We start from the raw sequence: 27,685 nt of genomic DNA, 5'->3' as shown, positions 1-27,685 counted from the left end.
CCTTCTAAGTTAGTTATCCTAATTGGAAGGACTTCTCTTTCTGAACTGATTCAGCAAAAGTTCCAGATTGAATTCCTGGACCAATATGCCCATTGCAGAACCAATCACTGTGGTCTGGAATATGATGACTGGCCAGTTCTGGGGCGTGAGCGTGGGAGGTGTCAGTATTCTGGAACCACCACAAAGACTCCTGGGCCGCGGTGGGGGGGGGGGGGGGGACGGGGGGAGGGAAATGAATAGCTGTTATCAGAGAAGGGGAAGAAATGGATAATACTGAAAGTACACACTCAAAAACCCCCCAATAAAGATATCAGTTATTTGGGGAAAAAATGTTTTGGGATTTCCTCCACATGCTTGTAGTTTAACTGTAAAATCGTGCAAATCTTTCCCTTATTTGGATAGATACCATGCATGCGGGATAACCGTCTTAACATTTCCGCGTTTTTATTCTTTCCTTTAAGTGGGACTGAGTCAATGAAGACGCTGCAAACAAAGTAAACAGAAAGCTTGAAGTATTAATACAGTAATTTTAAATTTGAGTGCCCTCTTTAGGCAAAGTAGCTGGGAGTGCTTTCATCAATCCATTTTTAATCGTGACCACACCCCGTGTAGGTGACATGAGTATTACCGTCTTGCCCTTGCGGTTGGGGAAATCGAGGCATGACACTCCTCCATTCAGCCTTCCGGGGGCATTTCGGAAGAGTCCAGCCTGCCTGATATCAGAGGGTCTCCTTCTTCCTCCGCGGCGCCTCTCGGAGCCCTCATGTCCTTCGGCGTCGCAGAAGGAGAGCAGCTCAGGCTCCGCCGCAGCCTCGGGATTCGTCCTTCTCCCGGCTGCACCCGCCCCGCTCTCCCGCACCTTCCCCGGGAACGTCCAGCTGGACAAGGTCTGGAGTCTCTCCCGTCCTCTCCCCTCACCCCTTCCTCTGGTCCACGACGTGCAGGAAGCCCCCAGCCCAGCGCCCTGCAGGGAGATGCGGGCACATGTCGCCCAGGCGTCCAGCGGGAGGGGCGCCGGCGCCGCCGGAGGTGAGCGGCCCGCACCCGTCTCCCCCCCGAGGGCCCGGCGCCGGGGCAGGGAAGGGCACGGGGCACGCCGCGCCCGAGGAAGGTGGCGGCGCGAGGGAGGCTGGGCGAGCCCGCCGGGAACGGCGAGAGGGGGCCACGCGGGCGGGCCGGCGCGCGGCTCGCGGGCGACGCCTGGAGAGCGAGCGGCGGGGAGCCGGCCGCTGCCGGGCCGCTCGGGGACGCGCCGCGCCCGAGCCGCGGAGCTCGGCGGTGAACCGCCCCGGGACGCCCGGACCCCCGGGTGCCCGCCCGAGCGCGGCCGGAAGACATGGCTTCGCGCGTCCCCGCCGCCGCTGACTCGACAGAATCGGCGGGCCGCGCGGGGGGCGCGGCGTAACCCGGGGGTGGGCGGTGGCGCGGAGCCGCCCGGGGAGCTCGGGGCGTCGTTGGGAGCGAAGGAGGATGCCAACACAAAGGCAAGCCGAGATCCAGCCCGCTGCGGAGGGCGGCGGGAAGAGCCGCTGAGGGGCGCGCCGGGCGCGCTCGGCTCCGCGCTGCGTCTCTCGTCGCTGCCGCGGGTCGCCGGGTCGGAGACGGCCGCGCAGGGTCCCTCGGTCCCGTGGTAGCGGCCGCCGCAGCCGGGAGCTGCATGCGACGCGCGGCGGCGCCCGCGGCCGCCTGCTTTCCCCGCGGCGCGCGCGGACCGGCCGGAGGGCGCCGGGGCCGCGGGTCCGGGCATCTGCCGGGGCGCCCAGCCGCCCGGCGGCCCCATCCCCACCCGCAGCCGGCGGCGGGCGGCGCCGAGCTCCAGGTGAGTGCGCGGCCCTCGCCTGGCCCTTGCTCCGCAAGCCGGACGACGGGAGGTGGCTTTGTTTTCCTCCCTTGCGCCCCGGCGCGGTCATTCATTTGACATTTCGGCTTCCGCTGCCCGGAGACGCGGGTGAGAGGCACCGGGACGTGTTTCAAGGTTTGATTCTCCGGGGAGCGGAGACTTTTGGGTCCATCTGAGCATCTCTTGAGGGAGCAGAGGCTTCATTTCCTTTTGGTTTGGGATGTGTTGTGAACATCCTCAGCCGCGGCTTGGGGCCTGGAGGAAACTGGGGCTGCAGATTTAGACGTAGACGTTTTGGAGGACGTGCAACTGCAGAGGTCTGGCTCTTACATGCCTTGTGCTTTTCTCTATTAGCAGAGCTCAGGTGTTTCCCCCTTGATTATCATTATTAATTTAGGAACATCTTTGCAGGCACATTTGCTTGTTTTAGAGTTGGAAGTCTTTGGCGACAATACGGAGCTCACAGTTATAGGGGATCAAGCGCTGTTGAACTTGGAGAAGGCAGGCATCGGCAAGCGTCGCGGGCAGGGGGTAGAGGTCGACCTTACGCAAACTTCTCGGGGCCTTTAGCCTTCCCAGTACGATTTCTGTTTTCACTGTCTTGGAGTCAAGCGAACTGAATTCTCATTGCAAGTATCCCTTTTTCAAAGTGTGAAGCTTGCCTGTTTAAAAAATTGTTTTCTATAGTTTGTAATTTGGAAGAAAAAGATTTAAACGTAATTAGTAGAATGAACCCGGTGAAATTTCATGTTTTCGTATTGTCTTATAAGTATGATTTTCATTTTACTATTTCTCCTATTCCCTCAAGGGCTCATTTCTTCTGTTGCCTAGAGAGAGCTCCACTGCACCCCCCCCCCCCAACAGATGGCTGTATGTTCTGAGATGTTATCTTTAAAATGACACTCACATTACCTATAAACAAGGAAGGATCAGTTGTTAGGCTTATCCTTGGAGTTATTAAAGCAAGAACCCTAATTTGGATGGGGATGCTATTGATGGTGTGAAAATCTGGAGTTTGCTAATCTGTTTGGGCATCAGAAGATTCCTGCAGGGATTGTTTATATAGTGTGGGAGACAGATGGCATTCCCAGCAGACAAGAGAAGCCCAGCATAAAGAGTCATTGTATTCTTCAAAAATTATCCACTTCCCTGTTGGGAGATGGGGTACAATGGGGAAGACATAGTTTTCATCTCCCAAAGAAGACATTATAACCGTGTCATCCAGCAGCTTGACTAGTGAGTTTCTTCTTTTTTTGAACATTTAAAAAGTCATTTTTGAGCTGTTTGTTTTGATTATTCCTTTGGCACATTTTGGCCTCAGTTTTTGTTATGTGAAGCAGTTTAAACAGTTATGTTAACAAAAATGTCTTTGAATTTAGGATTATCATACTGCTGGGAAAAACAGTAGTTCTTGAGTACAAATGGCCCCTTGCACTTACAGTGTCCCTTTCCCGGAAGGACTTTAGTCCAACCTGCATGAATTCAAAAGGAATTTCTTCTACTACCTCCATGACAGGTGGTTTCATGACGGCCAGCATTTATCCCCAGACTCTCAGCTGTGGGTAGTACTCTGCTTTTATAAGACTTAACAGTCTCAGACTGTTGGGTCATCAGTCTTTTGCTCAGTCCCCTACACTTAGCAAAAGCCTAAGATTTTTGCTTTAGCAATGCGCTCTATCACAGCATTGAACAGCCTTGGGCAGTGAACTTTTCTGAGTGACTGTGGAGTCCGTGAAGAAGTTCTGAAGTCATTCTGAACATTTGTGATAAGCCATCTGGAGCATCTCTGCTCCTACCACCATTATAGATTCTTTACGGGCTGTAGATTCCAGCTAGATTGCAAAATTGGTCTGCCCTTTGTGTGCAAGTGAGGGAAAATATTCCAATAAATTCATAGTCACTAGCCACAGGACTAAATTTTATGAAGAACATGAGCAATGTTTGACCCTTTGAAACAGGAAGTGTGGGGTAAAAGTAAGCATTGGCTCTGCTTAGCTTGGAAACTGTGATCTTGGGGAAAAATAATATTTCCTTACTTTTTTCCAAATCCTTCTACACCACTGATTTCAGTAAAAGGCAAAGAAACTAAGGTTGTTACCTGCAGCTGAGGACAGATACCCTAGCTATTTCTTCTGGATGAATGTGTGTTGCGGAAGAGGTGGCTTTTGGGCTCTGTCCAGTTCCAGCATGTGCCTTGGCATCAAGAAAAGGGTCTAACATTCAAATCCCGATTGTTAAATGTGTGGCTGGTATCTGTGAACCTTCTCAGTAGGTTGCGTCCTCTCTTGTGAAGTGTTCCTTTATGAGAAACCCAAGGCACCAGGCCGGGGGTTTGCCGGGCACCTGGCCTGCATCCACATTTTTGTGTGTTACTGCCTCCTTTCCTGAGTGAAAATGGAACTAGTTTTACACAAAAAGGGAATGCAGGGTGGAGTGAAAACCCTTCCAGCTCCATTGTGGAAAGGCAGGCCTGGCCTGGACTGCATTTGAAGTGTATGTGGCTGACATAGCAGAGGCAGACTTACCTCCTTACACACAGGATGGCTTTTGTGTGGGAAATGAATGAGAGATTAGAAGTGTGACCACACCTTCTCGTTGGCTTATTCCTATTGCCCTGTCTGAATCACCAAATGCATCCCCTTTCACATTTAAAAGTGGCCTGGTTTGGATGATAAATCGTATGGTCACCCTGGATTTTCAGGAATCTTCACTGTTTTCTTCACCACCCTCTTCTGACTTCAGATTTTGAATCTGGCTTTATTTCAGTCTTTAATTTGTTAAATGCAAAGATAAAAAAGGTTAAGAAAAAAAACAACTTAAACCAAAAAATGCTTAAAGAAAAAAAGAAATAAAGAAGATGAAAGAATGAGGTATTTGGTGGCTTGTCATCTATTTACACATATAAGAAATAGAAGTTTTATGCTTGAGGTGTTAAGTCTCTACTTTGCCTCTAAGCCCATGTTATTATTGTCTTCAAGCACAATGAGAATTAATACCTGTTTGTGTAGGGCTGACATGAATTGGGACAACTCCTATGATTCGGGAGAGCAGCTTCAACAAAACCTGTTAACAGACCTAATGGCTGCTTGGCTTTTGCAGATTGGAATGTAAGTTTCAAGGGCGTCCCAGGTGGCATTAATGGTAAAGAACCCACCTGCCAATGCAGCAGACTTAAGAGACTCGGCTTCTAGCCCAGGGTTGGGAAGATCCCCTGACGGGGGGCATAGCTACCTACTCCACTCTTCTTGCCTGGAGAATCGCATGGATAGAGGGACTTGGTGGGCTACAGTCTCTCCAATAACAGAGTTGGACATGACTGAAACGACTTAGCACGTATGCAAATTTCAAGATCTGGTGTTTGGTCAAGTTCTTGGAATTCACTGAGAAACCAAAACACATGTGTCGTTGTGAAGACCTGACTCCACATTCTCCTAGTTTCCAAGCCCTCTGGGCCATGAGGATAATAGAAGAGCCTTTGTTTTCTACCCTCTCTTCTGACAAGAGTCTTGGGTTTGGGTCTCAGCTTTTCAGACAAAGGGCTTGCAGAGAAGAATGTGGTGTGCCCGCTTACCACATGAACACGCTCACAGGACTGGAGATTGTGCAGGTGACCGGACGGGGGTTTGAGTTCGAACACTAGATATATGAAGCTTGTGGCATGGACTTTTACAACAATGGCTGTGCTTCTTTGCTGAAGAATTGCCTGTTTGAAAGAGTCTGCTCGCAGTGCTGGCCAGTAGGTGTTACAAATAATTATGGCTGTCACTTTTTCCACACCCACTCCATTGAAATCCTCAAAAGCTTGGTCAGCATGCTTGAATAAGAAGAAATGTATGTATCTTCTTTATAAGTAGGATGACTGTATAGTTATTTTTGTTCAGACAAGGACACTCTTGAGAGTAAAGTGAAAAGTGAAGTTGCCCAGTTGTGTCTGACTCTTTGCGACCCCATGGACTATAGCCTGCCAGGTTCCTCTGTCCATGGGATTTTCCAGGCAAGAATACTAGAGTGGGTTGCCATTTCTTTCTCCAGGGGATCTTCCCAGCCCAGGGATCGAACCTGGGTCTCCTGCACTGCAGGCAGAGTCTTCACTGTCTGAGCTACCAGGAAAGCCCCTTGAGAATAAAAATAGGTACTAACTGGAAGGGGCACCGTATCAAAGAGTTTATACTGTTGTAGCAGGAAAGTTATGTTGGATGGTTGTCTTAACTATTACCTAAGTCATTAGCTTTTCTATGAAGAATACCCATATGACAGAAGAATGTCTTTAACTTCTTCTAGATTTGTTCAACATATGTTTAATGTGTGTATGCATATACATATATGTGTATATACACAGACATTGATCATATATCTGTAGATATGTGTATTGTGGGATTGAAATTAACTGCTTAAGAAGACTTAATCATTTGGAAAATTGTGACTTTCATCATTTCTTTCATAGATTGACTTTTAAACTAAAAAAAAAAAAAAAGTCCAGCCTCTCCAAACTTTAAGTCATCTTCTGACCTTGTGTAGTTCTCTTGCTTAAATCATTTGATGGTTCTCCATTTTCTGTTTAGTTCTCAAGTAAGATCCACAGACAGATTGGTGGTTAGAGAGGAAAAGCCATGAAAAAATTTTACTTACTCCCTCATTCATTTATTCATTCAACTATTAGTACTATTTATTGAGCACCTTCCTTGAATCTAGATGCTGAATGAATAAAACAAAGATCCCTGCCCTTATGAAGTTTTCATTTTATTGAGAGTGAAGAGGTGGGAGTGGGAGATGCACAATAAGCCAAATAAATAAGTGAATTGTATAGCATTCTAGAAGGAGGTAATGCTTTGGAAGAAAGTAGAATAGATAAATTAGTTGAATAGCCTTCATGAAGAAACCTTCAGCAAAGATTTGAAGGAAGTGAAAGAAGTGGCTCATACAGATACCAGAGGGGAGTGTTCCAGGCAGAGAACAGCCAGTGTGAAGGAGTGAAGGTGAGAATATGTTTGGATGTGTTCAAAGATTAGTGAGAGAACCAACACGAGAGGGTGGAGTGACTGGGGGACGTGGGAATGTGAATCAGAATGATGTAGGAGTAGCAGGGCATGTAGGATCTTGAGATGTGAGAGTGATTACAAGTTTAGCAGAAATCCCGTTATGTTCTTAAAAGGTATTCTGGTATTAATTGTCTTTGTGCTATGAAGAGTGCTCTGGTCAATATCACTTGCATTTCATACGTGGTGCACTTCATCTTAGTTAATGTACTTTTTATGTCATTTGCTCATTGTTGTTAAAATAACGTAGTTTGTTGTTGCTGGTCTTAAGTTGTATCTCCATTGCACAAAAGTAGATCAGAGGCTCAAAAGTGGTTCATTACAGTGTGAAAATAGTGATGAAAACAGTAATGAAAATGCTACAGTTCAAAATGTCACAAACATACTTAGAGAACTAAATCCCATTCCAAATATAAAATGTGAATCTGTACATGTAAAAACAAGGGAGTTTGTGAGAGTAATGATTTCAAAACAGTAGCTGAAATGGAAAAGTATAAAAAAAGCAAAAGGAAATAAGATGATGACTATTTCAAAACTGCTTTTTATTGGGGTTGCCATCCATTTGCTCCTAGTCCTCCGTCATTGCCTGTTATGAAACTTTTTCTGTGAAGCCATGGATGTTTTGGAGTCATTTTCAAACAAAGCACAGTGGCTTCTCTGTTATACCATTCAAGTTTCCCAGGACAAGAACCCAGTGATATTTTCCATTACAAAATTGATGTGTTAAACTTCTAACAGTAGGAAAGAGATTAAAACTTTAGTAGCATCATTAAGTGATTCTTGTAAGAAAAGTAAGTATAAGTCATTTTATTGAAGAGACACTTGGAAAATCAGCTGGAAAGTTAAAGACAAACATTATGCACAGAGAGAAGCCAGAAGTTATTGACAGAATTCCTTTGTCAAATGACATGGTTGGCTGTTGCATATTATCAGTGGAGTACAGTGTGGAAGAGTGATTGCTATCAAGAACACACTGGCAGATATTTCACTTTGTGGTTGGATGAAACCACCGATGTCATGCAGAGAATGAGTCAGCTTTTGGCATTTGTTCAGGGAGGAGCACTTGGTGATGCTTTCTTCATTTATCACTGGAAACTTGTGCTATAGAGGAAGAGATTTTCCTTTTGGTTAGCCATTATATATGAGACAGGAAAAGTCCTCAGCAAGCAGGACTGACAGAGCATTGGGTTCATGTACAGATAAGGTGGTGACTTCATGAAGAAAAGAAGTTGTACCTAGAAGCCCATCTACATGTTCTTCCATTCACAGTGAAGATGTAGCACCTTCCAATCCTAAGGAACTACTGAAAGAAAGTGAAAACTGGGTAAATTATGGCCCATATGTATCTGTGTATGCTGTGCAAGGTGATGGACAAGGAGTATAAAGCTGCTTCTCTGCACTAATGTACTCTGGCTGTGTAGGGGAAAGGTGCTCATATGGTATTTTACCTATGCTATAAGATATCTGCAGAGCAAGAAAGATGTTTCTTTATGACATCACAATTAGAAATGATTTCTCTTATATCAAGTGTCAAGCCTCAGTAATATACGTTGCCCACATGCAACCATGTCAGGGGCAAGGAGGAAAGGGAGAATTGCTAACAAAACAATCTGCTACAATCATAGGGACTGAGACATTTTTTTCATTAGAAAGAGTTGGAGGTCCACATTGGCTATAAAGAGTTAAGGAAGTAATATTTTCAGTAATGGACAGTCCTTTAAATCAGAAGTATATTATCTCTCGGTGAGCTATTGGAAGAATAAGAGCACAAAGAAAGAGAACTTAGATCCAATAAAGTTGATGGGGTGAGAATACAAGTGTATATGTATATAACATTTGAGAGCATGTAGAGAACCACAGTGGGAGGATCCCAGGCTTTAAGGATTTTGTTAAGATGCTGGGTGGCCAGGAGTGCAGGTAAAAGGAGGTGGAGAAGCCTGACAGTTGCACTTGATTTTTCTTAGACTTTTGCCTTAGGCTTGGCTTCATTTCACGCAGATGGACTTGGTACTTGACTTCGTTTTTAGAACAGGATTTGTATTGCCCCTGATGTAACCTAGAAAAAAATTAATATTCTCTAGTGTTCTAGGATTCTTTGCATAGGACTCCGCTCATTCCTCCCCTCCTCCCTCCCTGCCTCTTCCCAACCCTCCTGTCGTCTCCCCTCTTCTCCTCTACCTCTGTCTCTTCTTTTGTTCTTTCCCTCTTTAAGCTATTGAGTTGGCATCTTTAAACTAGAAGATGCTTTGAGAGCTTATGTTCTGTCTGTGTCTTTGGGCAGATACATGTGCTGTCCAGGGCAAGAGAGATCAGGTCTCTATGGCAGTTCTATTCCTTATTCAGCTAACCCACTCTAATATGGAGTATCCAGTTAGAGCACACACTTAAATTTGAACCCTCTTCCTTAAGTAAAGGTCTGTTTCCCAGGGAGTTCCCTGGTTGCCTAGTGGTTAGGGTTCCAGGCTTTCACTGCCTTGGCTGGGTTCAATCCCTGGTTGGGGAGCTGAGATCCTGCAAGCCTTGTGGCAAGGCCAAAAAAAAAAAAAAAAAAAAAAAGCATTTATTTTCTTTATTTATTTGGATTTTAATAAAGATGGAGTCATTGTCTTTTGTCTCATAACTCTTCTATAGTGATGGCCATTATTTCATTCTAGGACAGAAGTCATTCATGCATTATTCATTGAATAAACATTGAGAGCCTTATATGTACCAGGCTGTCTTCTGAGGGATAGGTTAAAAGAGGTCAATATCCAGACATGGCCCTGACCAGATAAGACAGAGAATCAAGTTAGGAAATAGGCAACAGCAACAGAGAGATGAATGAACAAGTGACTATGTAATTGCAAAGCAAATGTGGCAGAAATTGTAAAGGTAAACATTTTTACCTTACGGTGGTGATATTTGGGCTACTTTTATGTTAACTTCTGAACTTCACAGTCTTCTGAATGTAGTTTTGAAATATTTCATAAGTAGAAAATGACAAACAAAACCATTGTTGGAAGTGTGTTAAGTGCTTTGAAGAGGAGGAGCTGGCTAGAGAATGAGACTTCCTTTCCACGGGGTGGGCAGGCGAGACCTGGAGTGTAATTCGTCACTTGTCTATGTGAGAGGGGTGAGGACAATTTGGACAGGGCTCACAGAAGAGTTGTACAGATGATTGACTGATTGACGGCTGAGTTGAAAATAAGACTTACGAGAGACGTCTCAAAGAACCAGGGATGTAGAACAGTTGTGGAATTTAACCCGATGCCATGACTTAGGATCTCTTTCTCTTAAATTTATACACCATCCTCTTTCACACATCCACATTCTCTTCACGCATTTCTCTTGTTCAACATCAGGCAAGGGCCATAATGCAGGTTAGAATTATGTGTCAGAGGAAAATTGGAATTTTGTTCTTTAGTTGAGGAAAAATTGGAAAGGACCTGAAAGGCAGATGAGTTCAACCTTCTTCTGAAGAGGTATCTCTTTAATGTCGTTAGTAGGTGGTCATCAAGTTCTACAGACCGTTTTCATTCTTACCCCACCTAGGATGGGGTGGCAGCGGGTGGGGCACCCGTGTCTGCTTCAGTTAGGCAGGTCTTCTTTCCGTTCAGTAGATGCCCTAGCTCATCTCCACCTCAGTACTTTCACCGCAGGAAGCACTTCCCATATGGAACACCCGCCAATTCTACCTGCTTTTCTGTGCGTCATTTAAAAATTGTGTTTGTGTCATTTCTTCTTCCCCAGCCCCCGTCTTACCCTTATGAAGAATATGGCATTTCTAGAAGTAGATGCAGCTTCCTTTGTTGTGATTGGGAGTAAGCCTGTGAGTAGAGTGAATATCCTGCTCTGGGCGGGGACTGGGGACCGTGTGTTTAGTTTGTATCTTCCCTCTGGATGGATATGCCCCACTCTTGGGAATCACTATCTTATAGCAATGAAGATCTTAATCATCTGCTGTTTTAAGTGATGCACTACTGATTTTGTTTGCTACTAGTGTTTTTGCCAACCAGATTTAAGTACTTTGAAGATATGAGAACTTGGCTGATACCTCTGTATAGTGCCCAGTATTGATCATGAAATGAATACATATACAATAATCAATGGCTAATGGCTGAAGAGACCATGTGTTTTTTTTTCATGAACCATTATGGAAACCTGTCATTTATATAAAGCAGATATTAAGTTGGTGCAGACACTAAAAGATGAACATGTTTGTAGTTCTAAAATGGCAGAAAGTCCGTTCTTGGAGGCCAATTCATTGAGATAACTTGCATCTCAGAGAAGTCCTCTTCCTCTGTGAGCCTTCTAGCTCCTTGCTCTTCAGAGTGTAGTCTGCAGACGGCACTGGTGCAGCGACATCAGCATTACCCGGAAGCCAGGCCTACTGAGTCAGAATCTGCATTTTAACAAGATCTTCAGATATGTTCTGTACACAGTAAAGTTTCAGAAGCATTTTATTTTTAACCCAAAGTTCAGAAATTTAAGAGGAGCATTTATCTTCAAAGAGAGTGAGTCTGGAAATGACGATTTCATTGGTCTGTGCATGAGATCCTCAGTGTTTTTTGTTGTGTGGCCTGGGATTACACTGCTTCTTGCCAGGCCAGAAAATGCCTCTGCAGGAACGCCCCAGGGTAATTTAAGTATGAGAGTGGTTCTTAGATGTTAGATGTGACGGTGATTACAGGAACTTGAAGCATTTTGGAGTGATAAACTTGGAGAACTTGGCAAAGGTAGAGAAACATGGCCATGAAACCTGAAACCAATGGTAAGGGAAGAGGTCTACCTCTTACGATTAGAGGCAACTTCTAACTCTCTGGACTTCAGTTCTGTTCTCCCCCTCCCACCCTTCCAGAGCCAGATGGTCACAAATGAAACGGCTTAAAGTGCTGTGCATGGAAACCTTGTGGGATAGAGAGGCATTTTTCATCAGAGGAGAAGGAGGTGTCACACTCAGCTTACCCAGTTGTTGCCACATGGGAATTTGTGTTCAGCAAATAAAGCTAAAAATCTAAGTTTGTATATACAGAACCTCTTTGAGTGTAATATGTTGGTAATTAAAATGTTTTTAGAACGGCTCAGGCCAAACAAAATTCATATGCTGCCTGCATCTGTTTTGTAACCCCTCTTCTAGAGCAACAAAACGTATGTGGTGATGTGGATATCTGACCTTTTTAGTTTAGGACACCAAACATGGGTAGAGGCATTTTGGTTCTAGTAAGGACCACTTTGGATCTTTACTAAGTAAAAGAAATAAAAAGACATAAAGAAGGGAGTTGTGCTTGCTTTGATGACCTGGTTTATCAATAGAATACATGTCTGAAGAACCTCAGTAACTAATGGTGTTTGGAGCAAAGTGATGCAAGTTATGACCACCTAGGCAGCATACTAAAAAGCAGAGATATTATTACTTTGCTAACAAAGGTCAAGGCTATGATTTTTCTAGTAGTCATGTGTGGATGTGAGAGTTGGACTATAAAGAAAGCTGAGCACCGAAGAATTGATGCTTTTGAACCGTGGTGTTGGAGAAGACTCTTGAGAGTCCCCTGGACTGCAAGGAGATCCAACCAGTCCATCCTAAAGGATATCAGTCCTGAATATTCATTGGAAGGACTGATGTTGAAGCTAAAACTCCCAATACTTTGGCCACCTGATGCGAAGAGCTGACTCATTTGAAAAGACCTTGATACTGGGAAAGATTGAAGGCGGGAGGAGAAGGGGATGACACAGGATGAGATGGTTAGGATGGCATCACTGACTCAATGGACATGAGTTTGAGCAAGCTCTGGGAGTTGGTGATGGACAGGGAGGCCTGGTGTGCTGTAGTCCATGGAGTTGCAAAGAGTTGGACACAAGTGAGTGACTGAACTGAACTGAACTGATGCCTAAAGGCATATAACTTAGGTTCTATAAAATCTGAAGGAGAAGTGAGCATGAGATTTGGACAATGGTGAAGAAATGAGGTCATGGAAATTTCTTGGCATCCCCAACCTGGGATCACACAGTGCAACAGAGCTGGGAGACCGGACCACAACTTGGGACTTATTGTGCTGGAGAGAAGCGTGGCTGCAGATAGAATTAGAGTTAATTTATCTTTAGCATTTGGTTGTTGAATTTGGGTGGTGGCTAATATTTAAAGTTTGCTGGAATTGAGTTTTCAAATAAAGTTCATCATGCTAAAATTAGCATTTTATATATTTTGACAGTAAAAATAGGTAGAAGCATCAAAATTCTTTCAAAGATTTATTATGTTTCTTGTTAAAAATTAAATTTCTTAAGGATTAGTACTGTTTATTATTTATCTTTATATTATTATCATCCTTACATTTAGTACAGCCTGGGTCAATGATCTGTAATGATTATACGACAAAATATGGTTTATTTTCTGTCTTGGAGAGTCATTCTGGAGGTATTCATTTTCCTCACTGACTTAAAAAAAATAATGGCTTTGTTTGAGGTACAATTCACATACCATGAAATCCGTCATTTTAAATTGTACCGTGTAGTGGGTTTTGGTATATTTACAGAGTTGTTCAGTCAACACCACCCTGTAATATCAGAACCTGTTACCCCCAGAAGAAGACAGGTATCCTTGGCAGTCACTCCTCATCTCACCTGCCTCCAGCCCCTGGCAACCATCTCTCCAGTTTTCATCTGTTTAGATTTGCCTCTTGTAGACATTTCATAAAAGTGGGATTATATAATATGTAGCCTTTTGAGACTAGCATCTTTAACATAGCATAATATTTTCAAAGTTTATCCATACTGTAGCATGTGTTAGGATGCTTTTCTTATGTATAGCCAAAATTATGTCGTAAGGATATAGCACGTTTTGTTTATCCATTTGTCGGTTGGTGGGTACTTGAGCTGTCCTCAGTTTTGGCTCTTATGGATGACTCTGCTGTGAACGTCTGTGTGAAAGCTGTTGTCTGGATGGTTGTTGTTCAGTTGCTCAGTTACATCTGACTGTGACCCCACGGACCGCAGGATGCCAGGCTTTGCTGTCCCTCGCCATTTCCTGGAGTTTGCTCAGCTTCATATCCATTGAGTCTGTGGTGCCATCCAACCATCTCATCCTCTGCCGTCCCCTTCTCCTCTTACCTTCAGTCTTTCCCAGCATCTGTGTCTTTTCCAGTGAGTTGGCTCTTTGCATCAGGTGGCCAAAATATTCAGTTCAGTTCAGTCACGATGGCAAGAGTGAATGTCGACATTCTAGGAATCAGTGAACTAAAATGGACTGGAATGGGTGAATTTAACTCAGATGACCATTATATCTACTACTGTGGGCAGGAATCCCTTAGAAGAAATGGAGTAGCCATCATGGTCCACAGAAGAGTCTGAAATGCAGTACTTGGATGCAATCTCAAAAACTACAGAATGATCTCTGTTTGTTTCCAAGGCAAACCATTCAATATCACGGTAATCCAAGCCTATGCCCCAACCAGTAACGCTGAAGAAGCCAAAGTTGAACAGTTCTATGAAGACCTACAAGACCTTTTAGAACTAATACCCAAAAAAGATGTCCTTTTCATTATATTGGAATGCAAAAGTAGGAAGTCAAGAAACACCTGGAGTAACAGGCAAATTTGGCCTTGGAGTACGGAATGAAGCAGGGCAAAGGCTAATAGAGTTTTGCCAAGAGAACGCACTGGTCATAGCAAACACCCTCTTCCAACAACACAAGAGAACTCTACACATGGACATCACCAGATGGCCAACACCGAAATCAGATTGATTATATTCTTTGCAGCTGACTGTGGCTCAGATCATGAACTCCTTATTGCCAAATTCAGACTTAAACTGAAGAAAGTGGGGAAAACCACTAGACCATTCAAGTATGACCTTAATCAAATCCCTTATGAATATACAGTGGAAGTGAGAAATAGATTTAAGGGACTAAATCTGATAGAGAGCTTGATGAACTATGGATGGAGGTTCGTGACATTGTACAGGAGACAGGGATCAAGACCATCCCCATGGAAAGAAATGCAAAAAAGCAAAATGGTTGTCTGAGGAGGCCAAAATATTAGAGCTTCAGTTTTAGCATCAGTCCTTCCAATGACTTCTCAGAATTGATCTCCTTTAGGATGGATTGGTTGGATCTCCTTGCAGTCCAAAGGACTCTCAAGAGTCTTCTCTAACACCACAGTTAAAAAGCATCAATTCTTCGGTGCTCAGCTTTCTTTTTTCCCCAACTCTCACATCCATCCATGACTACTGGAAAAAACACAGCTTTCACTAGGTGGACTTTGTTGGCAAACTAATGTCTCTGCTTTTTAATATGCTTTCTAGGTTTGTCATTGCTCTTCTATTAAGGGGCAAGTGTCTTTTAATTTTGTGGCTGCAATCACCATCTGCAGTAATTTTGGAGCCCAGAAAAATAAAGTCAGTCACTGTTTCCATATTTTCTGCATCTATTTGCCGTGAATTGATGGCACTGGATGCCATGATCTTTGTTTTTTGAATGTTGAATTTTAAGTCAGCTTTTTGACTCTCCTCTTTCACCCTCATCAAGAAGCTCTTTAGTTCCTCTTTGCTTTCTACCTTAGGGTGGTGTCATCTGCATGTCTGAAGTTATTGATATTTCTCCCAGCAAGCTTGATTCCATTTGTGCTTCATCCAGCCCAGCATTTCTCATGACATACTCTGCATATAAGTTAAATAAGAACAGTGACAGTATATAGCCTTGATGTATATTGTGTGGATATATGTTTTCAATTCTCTTGAGTATACACCTTGGAGTGGAATTGCTGGGTCATATTGTAACTCTATATGTTTATCATTTTAAGATCTGCCAAACAGTTTTCCAAAATGAATGTACCATTTTACATTTTAAGCAGCAATGTCTGAGGGTTCCAATTTCTCTATATCATCACTGACACTTATAATTCCTTTTTTAATTTAGCCACTCTGGTGGGTATGAAGTGGTATTTCACTGTGGTTTTGATTTGCTTTTCTATATGCCTCATGCTGTTGAGCATCTTTTTGTGTGATTTTTGGCCATTTGTGTATATTCCTTGGAGAAGGATCTATTCAAATCCTTTGTAATTTTATAATAAAATAAGATTATTTATTTTTAAATTTTTGTGTTGTACAATTTTTTTTTGACATTCTGGATTCTAGAGCCTAATGAGATATATGACTTGAAAAATTTTTTCCATTTTCTGGATATTGCCTTTTCACTCTTTTGATAGTGTCATTTGAAGCACAAAACTTTGTGATTTTTGATAAAACTCAATTATCTTTTCTTTTTCTTTCTTGTGCTTTTGGTACCTTTCTATTCTTGTTGATTTCCTAATTGTTCTATCCAGTATGGAAAATGGAGTATTGACATCTTCAACTATTATTGTTAAATTGTCTATTTCTCTCTTCAGCTCTATCAGTTTCTGCCTGTGTTTTTTGTTGCCCCTTATAACATAAATGTTTATAATCTTTCTTTATGTTTTCCTTTTGAATTGACTTACTTATCATTATAAAATATTCTTTCTCTCTGGTTATTATTTTTGTCTTAAAGTCTGTTTTGTCTGTAATCAACATTGTCACAGTAATTCTTTTTTGAGTTATGTTTCCATGATGTATCTTTTTATCATCCTTTTACTTTTACCTACTTGTGTTTTTGAATCTAAATTTTAAAACAGCATATAGTTGAATCATTTAAAATTTTTTTCTGCTAATTTCTGGCTTTTGTAAGTGTTTAACTAGAATATTTGACTTGAGTGTTTATTTACATTTAATGTAATTACTGTTTATCAGATGGATATATTTACCTTGTTTGCTATTGGTTTTCTTTGTGTTTTAGGTCTTTTTTGTTCCTTAATTCCTCTGTTACTTGTCTGTATTAAATATGTGTGTTTTCTATTGTGCCATTTAAATTTTATTGTTGTTGCTTTTCTGGAGAAGATAATTTTCATGGCCTTTATTCTGTCATTCCTGATGATATTGTTATGATTATTTTTGAATTATTTTCTTAGTTGTTGCCTGGGGTTTACAGTGAAATTCTTAAGCAGTTTGATTAATTTAAAACAAGTTGATCAATTTCAACTTAATTTCCAAAGTATACAAAAGCGTTACTTCAGAATGTGTTAAATCCTTGCTTTATACGTTGTAAGCCCATCATTACAACTTTTATAATTATTGTCTTATGCAGTATTTTTAAATAGAAAAGGATTATAAAAAAGTACATTCATTCTGTATTTTGCATTTAACTGTAGTTAGCTTTATCAGATCTCTTTGTGTCTTCAGGTGGATTTGATTTAATATTTAGTGATTTTTCATTTCAGCCTAAGAGCTCCCTTTAGTATTTCTTATAGGACAGATTTAATAGTGACAGATTCTTTCTGGTTTTGCTTGTCTTAATTTTATCTTCATTTTTGAAGGATGATTTTGTGGGCTGTAGAAGTCTTGGTTAACTTTAAAACAATTCACTGCTTTGAATATGTTATTCTAATGCCCTCTGGCCTTCATAGTGTCAGATGAGAAGTCAACTGTTAATCTTATCAAGAATTCTTTGCTTGTGATGAGACCATTTTTCTGGCTGTCCTCAGATTTCTCTGTCTTTTGACATTTTGACTATAATGTGTCTTGATGTGGATTCTTTTTAGTTATCCTACTTGAGTTTATTGAGCTTCTTGGATGTATGGATTAATGTTTTCATCAAATTTGGGAAGTCTTTGGCCATTGTTTCTTCAGATATTCTTTCTGTTTCTTTCCTTTCCTTCTGGAATTCAGAATGCATGGATTGATACAGTATCTGAAGTTTCACAGGCCTCTGCAACTCTGTTAGTTTTTTTTCCCACTCTTTTTCTGTTCCTAAATCTGGATAATCTTAGTAAACAGATCTTGAAGGTCACTGATTCTTCTACCTATTAAAATCTGCTGTAGAACCCCTCTAGTGAATTTTCCACTTCCAATATTGTACTTTTAAACATCAGAATTTTAATCTAGTTTTTTAAACATAATTTTTATCTCTATATTGATATTCTTTGGTGAAACATTGTTTTAAAATTATCCTTTAATTCTTTAAATATGGTTTTCCTTTAATTACTTGAACATAGTTTTAGTCATTTAAAAATCATTGTCTAGGATGTCCCAAATCTGGGCTTCTTAGGGAAATATTTTTTTTTAAACTGCTTTATTTCATGTGTATTGACCATGCTTTTCTGTTTACTTGTGTATGTTTTTGGTTTTTGTTGAAAAATGGGAATTTCAAAGAATATCACATGACAACACTGAAAATCAAATCTTCCTCCCTCTCCAAGGTTTGGTGTTTTTGCTCTTTGTTGCTGTTGTTGGTTTGCTTACTGACATTCCTGAATAAATTCTGTAGTATGCATTCTTTGTCACGTGTGGCTACTGAAACTTTTGTTTGATTCCCTTAGTAGTTGATTAGTGATTAGGAAGATTTTCCTCAAATACCTGAAACCAGTAAGTATCTGTGAGTGTCCAGGAGTCTCTGGCAGCGGTGTGGGTCGGCGGTGGCCTGCTGCAGGGTCGGGGGCACTGAGTGTAGCAGTGTGTGCACAGGGCCTTTTGAAGGAGGTTGCCATTATCTCCATCACCTCCACCATAGTTTGGTCTCAGGTCAACAACAGGGAGGGAACACAGCCCTGCCCATCAACAGAAAATTGGGTAAAGATTTGCTGAGCATAGCCCCACCCATTAGAACAAGACCTAGTTTCCCCCAGAGTCAGTCTCTCCCATTAGGAAGCTTCTATAAACCTCTTATCCTTATCCCTTAAGAGAGCAGACAGAATGAAAATAATAGTCACAGAAAACTATCCAACCTGATCACAGGGACCACAGCCTTGTCTAACTCTGAAACTATGAGCCATGCTGTGTGCGGTCACCCAAGGACGGGTCATGGTGGGGAGTTCTGACAAAAAGTGGTCTACTGTAGAAGGTAATGGCAAGCCACTTCAGTATTCTTGCCTTGAGAACCCCATGAACAGTATGAAAAGGCAAAAGATAGGACACTGAAAGGTGAACTCCCCAGCTCAGTAGGTGGCCAATATGCTACTGGAGGAGAGTGGAGAAATAACTCCAGAAAGAATGAGGGGATGGAGCCAAAGCAACTTCCAATTGTGGATGTGATGGGTGATGGAAGTAAAATCCAGTGCGGTAAAGAACAGTATGGCATAGGAATATGGAATGTTAGGTTCATAAATCAAGGCAGTTTGGAAGTGGTCAAACAGGAGATGGCAAGAGTGAACATTGACAGTTTAGGAATCAGTGAACCAAAATGGACTGGAATGGGCGAATTTAACTCAGATGACCATTATATCTACTACTGTGGGCAAGAATCCCTTAGAAGAAATGGAGTAGCCATCATAGTCAACAGAAGAGTCAGAAATACAGCAACTGGATGCAGTCTCAAAAATGACAGAATGATCTCTCTTCATTTCCAAAGCAAACCTTTCAATATCAGAGTAATCCAAGTCTGTGCCCCAACCAGTAATACTGAAGAAGCTGAAGTTGAGCAGTTCTGAGAAGACCTGTAAGACCTTCTAGGACTAACACCCAAAAAAGATGTCCTTTTCGTCATAGGGGACTGGAATGCAAAAGTAGGGAAGTCAAGAGATACCTGGAGTAACAGGCACATTTAGCCTTGGGGTACAAAATGAAGCAGGGAAAAGGCTAACAGAATGTTTCCAAGAGAACGCACTGATCATAGCAACACCCTCTTCCAACGACACAAGAGAAGATTCTACACGTGGACATCACCAGATGGTCAATACTGAAATCAAATTGATTATTTTCTTTGCAGCCAAAGGTGGAGAAGCTCTATATAGTCAGCATAAATAAGACCGGGAGCTGACTTGGCTCAGATCATGAACTCCTTATTGCAAAATTCAGACTTAAATTGAAGAAAGTAGGGAAAACCACTAGACCATCCAGGTATGACTTAAATCAAATCCCTTACGATTATACGGTGGAAGTGACAAATAGATTCAAGGGATTAGATCTGATAGACAGAGTGCCTGAAGAACTATGGATGGAGGTTAGTGACATTGTACAGGACGCATTGATCAAGACCATCCCCAAGAAAAAGAAAGGCAAAAAGGCAAAATGATTGTCTGAGGAGGCCTTACAAATAGCTGAGAAAAGAAGAGAAATGAAAGGCAAAGGAGAAAAGGAAAGATATAAGCATCTAAATGCAGAGTTGCAAAGAATATCAAGGAGAGATAAGAAAGCCTTCCTCAGTGATCAGTGTAAAGAAATAGAGGAAAACAATAGAATGGGAAAGACTAGAGATCTCTTCAAGAAAATTAGAGATTCCAAGGGAACATTTCATGCAAATATAGGCCCAATAAAGGACAGAAATGGTATGGAATTAACAGAAGCAAAAGATATTAAGAGAGGTGGCAAGAATACACAGAAGAACTGTACAAAAAGATTTCCATGACCCAGATAACCACAATGGTGTGATCACTCACCTAGAGCCAGACATCCTGAAATGTGAAGTCAAGTTGGCCATAGGAAGCATCATTACAAAGAAAGCTAGTGGAGGTGATGGAATTCCAGTTGAGCTATTTCCAATCCTAAAAGATGATGCTTTGAAAGTGCTACACTCAATATGCCAGCAACTTTGGAAAACTCAGCAGTGGCCACAGGACTGGAAAAGTTCAGTTTACATTCCAGTCCCAAAGAAGGGCAATGCTGAAGAATGCTCAAACTACTGCACAATTGCACTCATCTGACAGGCTAGCAAATTAATGCTCAAAATTCTCCAAGCCAGGCTTCAACCGTATGTGAACTGTGAACTTCCAGATGTTCAGGTTTGAGTTAGAAAAGTCAGATGAACCAGAGATCAGATTGCCAGCATCCATTGGATCATCGAAAAAGCAGGGAGAGTTTCAGAAAAACATCTACTTCTCTTTTATTGACTATGCCAAAGCCTTTGACTGTGTGGATCACAATAGACTGTGGAAAATTCTTCATTAGATGGGAATACCAGACCACCTTACCTGCCTCCTGAGAAATCTTTATGCAGGTCAAGAAACAACAGTTAGAACTGGACATGGAACAGTGGACTGGTTCCACATCAGGAAAGGAGTATGTCAAGGCTATATATTGTCACCCTGGTTATTTAACTTATATGCAGTGTATATCATGTGAAATGCTGGGCTGGATGAAGCACAAGCTGGAATCAAGATTGCTGCGAGAAATATCAATAACCTCAGATATGCAGATGACACCACCCTTATGGCAGAAAGTGAAGAAGAACTAAAGAGCCTCTTGATGAAAGTGAAAGAGGAGAGTGAAATAGCTGGCTTAAAACTCAGCATTCAGAAAACTAAGATCATGGCATCCAGCCCCATCATGTCATGGCAAATAGATGGGGAAACAGTGGAAATAGTGGCAGACTTTCTTTTTTTTGGGCTCCAAAATCACTGCAGATGCTGACTGCAGCCATGAGACGAAAAGATTCTTGCTCCTTGGGAGAGAAGCTATGACAAACCTAGGCAGCACATTAAAAAGCAGAGACATTACTTTACCAACAAAGGTCCATCTAGTCAAGGCTATGGTTTTTCCAGTAGTCATGTATGGATGTGAGTGTTGGACCATAAAGGAAGCTGAGCCCCGAAGAATTGATGCTTTTCAACTGTGGTGTTGGAGAAGACTCTTGAGAGTCCCTTGAACTGCACAGAGATCCAACCAGTCAATCCTAAAGGAAATCCATCTTGAATATTCATTGGAAGGACTGATGCTGAAGCTGAAATTTCAATACTTTGGCTGCCTGATGCGAAGAGCTGACCCATTGGAAAAGACCCTGATGCTGGGAAAGATTGAAGGCAGGAGAAGAAGTGGACGATAGAGGATGAGATTGGATGGGATCACCGACTCAATGCACTTGAGTTTGAGTAAACTCTGGGAGTCAGTGATAGACAGGGAGGTCTGGCGTGCTGCAGCCCATGGCATCACGGAGTTGGCCGCGATGAGTGACTGAACTGACCTGAGTAAGTATCTCTGTCTTTGCTAGGAGCTCTATGTGCATGTTGGGGCACACCTTCAGCAAGCAGCCAAGCAGTTGACAAACTGCCTCAGCCTTCATGTCCTGTATGCCCAGAGTCTCAAGATCAGCCAGAGGAGAAAGAATGGGGTCTTTCCAGGTATTTCTTGGCCATGTCTATACTGCTACACATGAATGTGGCCTTTTCAATCATAAACAATATGTCAGAGCCTTTCAGATTCTTCTGTGGACATTTCATTCTCCATATTTCTCTTTTACGTTTTTAAGCCAGCTTCTTTTTTGCTCCAGCTGGTATTGCTGCCATAGACATCTGCATTATCAAACAATTGCTGCTATTGTTTTCCACAAATGCTGTGGGTCTAGAGTTTTTTCCATTTAGTGAGCTCTGAGTTACGTCCAGTAAACACAAGCCCTGGGAATATAGCTTTTCAATGTAACTTCCAGGTCAAGTAGTGACAGGTTACTGGCATAGAGCCATTTCACGGAACTCCAAACACAGTTTGCCCTCCCCATTGCCTACTAGAGTGCTGTTTTCTGTGGTCACTGTGACTGCAAGGATGCTGGTTTTAAAGTGTATTGTGATGCTGGGGAGAGAGTGATGGAAATAGGGAAAGTGAAAATGCCGCCAAGTTTTCTGTTTTTACTGTGACACCACCATTTTTTGTGACTTAATCATTCTCCTAGTGTGGTAATCCTATTGTTGATTTTCAGAACTGTGAAAAAATGGATTTTTACAATTTTTTTTTTTTTGCCAGTGTTCTCATTGTTTTTATGGAAGATTAGGTTTTTGGAGGTCCTTACTTGGCCTTTCTGGAAGTGCTTCCTCCTCCTACTGAATTTTACAGCTGCCTGCTACTCTTCTGATGTTATTTGATTGGCTTCTTTCTTACTTTCAAGATTGCCAAACTTAATTTTTAAATTTTTTTTTCTTTGTTACCTTTGTTTTGCTCACCTCTCCCTTAGGTACACACTTAAAAATAATCCTTGTGTAGATTAAAGGAATTCAGTTAAGTTCAGTCACTCAGTCGTGTCCGACTTTTTGTGACCCCATGGACTGCAGCATGCCAGGCCTCCCTGTCCATCACTGACTCCTGAAGTTTACTCAGACTGGTGTGCATTGAGTCAGTGATGCCATCCAACCATCTCATCCTCTCCCCTTCTTCTCCTGCCTTCGATCTTTCCCAGCATCCAGAAATTACTTGAGGTTAGATACACATAACATAACAATTTTCCATCTTAACTAATCATTCTTAAATGTCAAACTCAGTAATGTTAAGTACATTGACATTGTTATGCAAACAATCTCCAGAACACTTTTCATTTTGAAAAACTGAAAATCTATTCCCATTAAACAAAGCTCCCTATTTCTCCCTCTCCCACCCAGCTCCTGACAAACACCATTCCATTTTCTGACTGTATGAATTTGATTATTCCAGGTATCTCATATAAGTGGAGTTATATAGTATTTATCTTTTTGTGGCTGGCTTATTTCATCTATCATAATGTCTTCGAGGTTCATCCACATTGTACATGTGTCAGAATTTCTTTACTTTCTAAGGTTGAATAATATTCTGTTGTGTGGATATATCATATTTTGTTTGTACGTTCATCAGTAAACACGTGAGTTGCTTATACCTTTTTGCTATTATGAATAGTGCTGCTTTGTATATAGCTGTACAGACATCTCTTTGAGACCCTGGCTTCAATTCTCTTGAGTGTGTAATTGTTTTTTTGTTTTTTTTTCTTTTGAATGGAAGCATCTATAGAGATATCCACATTAATAGTTTTTTTTTACTGACTGTCTCAAATTTTGCTATATAATACAGTTTCATTAGGCACAGCTGTAAGTATTCTTTTCTGATTCTACTCAGACATCACTATCTCCCATTTTTAAGCTGCTTAAGGTTAAAAAATTTTAAATGACTTCAAGCCATGTCAGGGGCTAGGATGTAAATTGCAAACTTAAATGGAATCCAACTTCTAATTCCTAGTTTAAATCTAGAATTTCTGTTTTTTTAATTTATTATGTGTTTAAAGAAAGAAGGATGTAGGGATTAAGAATCATTGTAGTTTCTTTTGAATAAGCAAACGACACAGCATCGTGGTCTGAATTTCACTGATAAATAAGTAGGCTCTTGGAAAAATATGTTTAGGGATAGAAAGTATCAGATGATTCTTTGACAAAGTTTATTTCTATAATTTTTCTTAGTTTTTTGGCTAGTGCTTTTTTGGACTCTTTTGTTTTCTTCCAGTTAATTTTATTCATAGGTCTAGTCTCCATTTTTCTATAGGTGGAAGTGCATGAAACTAAGTACTGTGAGCCTTTAAATTGGCTAATTGAAACCTCTAGGAACCAGTGTTTCATATAATAACTAACGTAACACTGCATTTATACATGTATACAGGGGAGATTTAGTTGCTCAGTCATGTCTGACTCTTTGTGACCCCATGGACTGTAGCCCACCAGGCTCCTCTGTCCATGGGATTTCCCAGGCAAGAATACTGAAGTGAGTTGCCATTTCCTTCTCCTTCTTCATATATAAGGATCCCCAGTTTTTGAAGAAACACATGATTTGACCTTGAATGAAATTCTGACAAATCCTTAGGTAGGTTTCAAAATGAAAAATAAGAGAGAGAGAACAAGTGAAGTAAAATATCAAAATCTCCAATTAAAATAATTAAACATTTCTAAAGGAAGTGTGTTTTAAAATGATACATCTTACTAATTGTTTTATTTTTAGATATGTGTAATATTAAGGTGAAATGAGAGATTTACTGGATGACTGTGGTATATAAGCTTAAAAATTTGTTTTTCTCAAATAAATTTTGGAGGAAATGTAATATTCCATTTCTCAGTTTTCAGAATGTGAGAAGGTTTTATTTAGTGTTTTCTGTTCAATTCTCATTGAAGGAGGGATGAAACTAATTTAGAAATAGACTTATTGAGGCATCTTACCACTGATCATTTTATTGTGTAAGGTAAGAAAATCTTTCACTTTTTTGCCAAAGAATGTATGCAGTTAGTTCCAGGAGATCTTTGTGACAATAGCCCTGTCAAAGTTAGAGAATTAATTCTGGTTGAACACCTGGAAATTACAGAGATATCCTGTTTCTGAACGTTCCATCTGCTTTCCTTACAGAAGTGGATTCTGTAGCCTTGTTGCTCAGCTGCCCTGCAGGTTGTCTCAGATGCCAGAAAACCAGCTGTTTTACTGTGACAACACGGATCACTAGTTTACAGTGTTTTCCAGTTAGCAGTATCTTCTTTCTTAATGCCTAGCTGCCAATTGCTAAGCCAGCCCCTCATCTTTCATATTTTATATAATATCAGCATCTCACTTCTATTACCAGTTTCTAAGATAGAGTACGAGCTAAGCTGTTGTAAAGGACACTTCCCCAAAACAGAGGCTCTAAAGCTAGAAGCTCATTGCTTGGTAACATTTTCTTTAATATTTCTCTCCTATTTTGACTTGAGGTAGTGTTTTGGAAAAACTTCATTCCTTTCCCTCCATGTGTCTTCTTTTCTTTCACATGTAACACTTTGGACACCTCTAGTTACCAAATATTTGGAGGCTCCCCCCCCAACAAGCCACTCTCTCGGGTGTCTTCTGGCTTAAGTCAGTTCTCACACTATCTGCCTGGATATAGCCTCAGATCCCACAGGCTAAGGGTTCGGTCCCATGACTGCTCCTCAGTTTGCATTCCAAGGGCAAGAAGTAGGTCCCCAAGTTACAACTTCTGTTCAGCTTGGCTACAAATCAGAGGTTTCTATAACCTCCTTCCACCTTGGATTAGATTAACTTGCTAGGGCAGGTCACAGAACTCAGGGAAACAGTTACTTTGGTTTGCCAGTTTATTAGAAGATATGAAAAAAGATACAGATTAACAGGGGCTTCTCAGGTGCCGCTAGTGGTAAAGAACCCACCTGCCAATGCAGGAGACATAAGAGATGCGGGTTCGATCCCTGGGTTGGGAAGACCCCCGGAGAAGGAAATGGCAAGCTACTCCAGTATTCTTGCCTAGAGAATCCCATGGACAGCAGAGCCTGGTCGGCTGCAGTCCATGGGGTCACACAGAATCAGACACGACTGAAGCGACTTAGCATGCATGCACGCATGCAGCCTCGGGGAGCATTCAGGTGAAGAGGTATGAAGGGTGAGGACTAGGAGGGTCCTGAGGGCAGGAGCTTCTTTCCCTGTTGGGGTACCTCATGCTCCTGGTATGTGGATGTGTGACCCACCTGGAAGCTCTCAGAACCCCATGTAATTGGGATTTTTTAATGGAGGCTTTATCATGTGGGTGTGATAGATCATTAACTTCATTTTCAGCCATTCTGCCTTCTTAAGAGAATGGGAAGCGGAGCTGATAATTTCAAGTTTCTAATCATGGCTGTTGTTTCTGGCGACCAGCCCTCACCCTGGAGCTCACCCAGAGTCACCTCATTAGAACAAAAGCTGCTCCTATCACCTGGAAATTATTAGGGTTCAGGAGCCCTATGTCAGGAACCAGGGCCAGGGACTGCTATATATGTATTTTCTATTGTTTCACAGGTAGATTGTGGTCCCGGATGGATAGGCACTTTGAACACTGCTCACTTCTTTTATCTTGGTAGTCTGCCACCCCTTAGGGTGCTGACATCATCTGCGCGGCTGAAGCTGCCTCAACTCCACACTTGTGTCCCAGCCTGAGAGAAGGCGGAGAAGCACGTGCCACGGAAGTGCGTGTACCAGCTCCGCTCGTGAGGGGACTTAGCTCACCAGTGAGGACCGCTGGGGAGAGCTCGGTCCGTGACTGCGCCAAACCCAGCGGGCGCTGGAGCGCTCTGCGCCCAGCTACACTTCTGTGACAGCGCTCTGGGCAGTGCCTGGCAATCTGCCACAGCTACTTAACTTCTCTGAGCCTTGGTTTTCACATCTCTGAAATGGCGACAGTAATCGTATCTAACCTCAGAGGGTTGTCTTAGGGTTAGGCAAGGTGTAATGCATATAAATTATCTACTCAGTTTCTAGTATATAAAATACACTTGGTAAACATTAATTATGAAGATATTTTAAAATAAGGGTTAGTGTTGCTTTCTTGTTTTTCAGGGCCTACAGGCCTCTTGGTGGTGGTGGTTTAGTCGCTGAGTTGTGTCCTGACTCTTGTGATCCCATGGACTGTATAGCCTGCCAGGCTCCTCTGTCCTTGGGATTCTCCAGGCAAAAATGCTGGAGTGGGCTACCATTTCCTTCTCCAGGGGATCTTCCCGACCCAGGAATCGAACCCGGGTCTCCTGCATTGCAGGCAGATGATTTACCAACTGAGCTATGAGGGAAGCCAGAACTCTTAAGCAATGATTATTTTACTTCAGGAAAATACACTATTTTATCTGAAACGATAAAAGATACTTAGCTAAATAGATGAAGACCACAGGTATTACAGAAATATAACATCTAGAGTTTTGTTTTAGCTTATTTTTTAAAGTTTTTTTTTTTTTTAATTTATGTATTTGGTTGCATCAGGATCTCTGCTGTAGCATGAGGCATCTTTTGTCCCTGGGCGCGGGCTCCTGGGCGCGGCATGTCTGTAGTGGCGGCATGTAGGCTTGGTTGCCCCTCAGCCTGTGGGGCCTTAGTTCCCCGACCAGGGATCGAACCTGCATCCCCTGCATTGGCAAGCAGATTCTTAACCACCGGACCACCAGGGAAGTCCCCTAAAAAGTATTATTTATGGAACAGTATTTCATGCTATTTCTTAGAATAGCTTTAATGTAGATAACACATAAGTAGGTTTTGAGGTAAGCAGTCCATTAGAGTCCACTTAATTTCACTTGCACAAATTTTAGTTAGATTTTTCTTTTAAAATGGGTCATCGCTA

At 41.9% G+C, this 27,685-nt stretch overlaps 1 protein-coding gene across 4 annotated transcripts in view; it reads left to right on the top strand.

The window, feature by feature from the left end:
- Positions 1–800: 800 nt before the first annotated feature.
- Positions 801–27,685, top strand: part of HECW2 (HECT, C2 and WW domain containing E3 ubiquitin protein ligase 2) — a 420,734-nt gene continuing 393,849 nt past the window's right edge. Inside the window, exon 1 of one of the 4 annotated variants that reach the window (XM_070458479.1) lies at positions 801–887. The gene's annotated coding sequence lies outside the window, so the exon portion shown is untranslated. Of the gene's footprint in view, positions 888–944; positions 1,030–1,731; positions 1,820–1,935; positions 1,976–27,685 lie in introns of those variants that run through there. The other 3 variants (XM_070458478.1, XM_070458476.1, XM_070458480.1) reach the window with 3 other exon arrangements.

This window comes from Odocoileus virginianus, chromosome 30, assembly GCF_023699985.2.
Source record: "Odocoileus virginianus isolate 20LAN1187 ecotype Illinois chromosome 30, Ovbor_1.2, whole genome shotgun sequence".
In the NCBI taxonomy this organism is placed as follows: Eukaryota; Metazoa; Chordata; class Mammalia; order Artiodactyla; family Cervidae; genus Odocoileus; species Odocoileus virginianus.
Note: the sequence above shows the minus strand (reverse complement) of the source record. Positions and strands in the feature narration are given on the sequence as shown.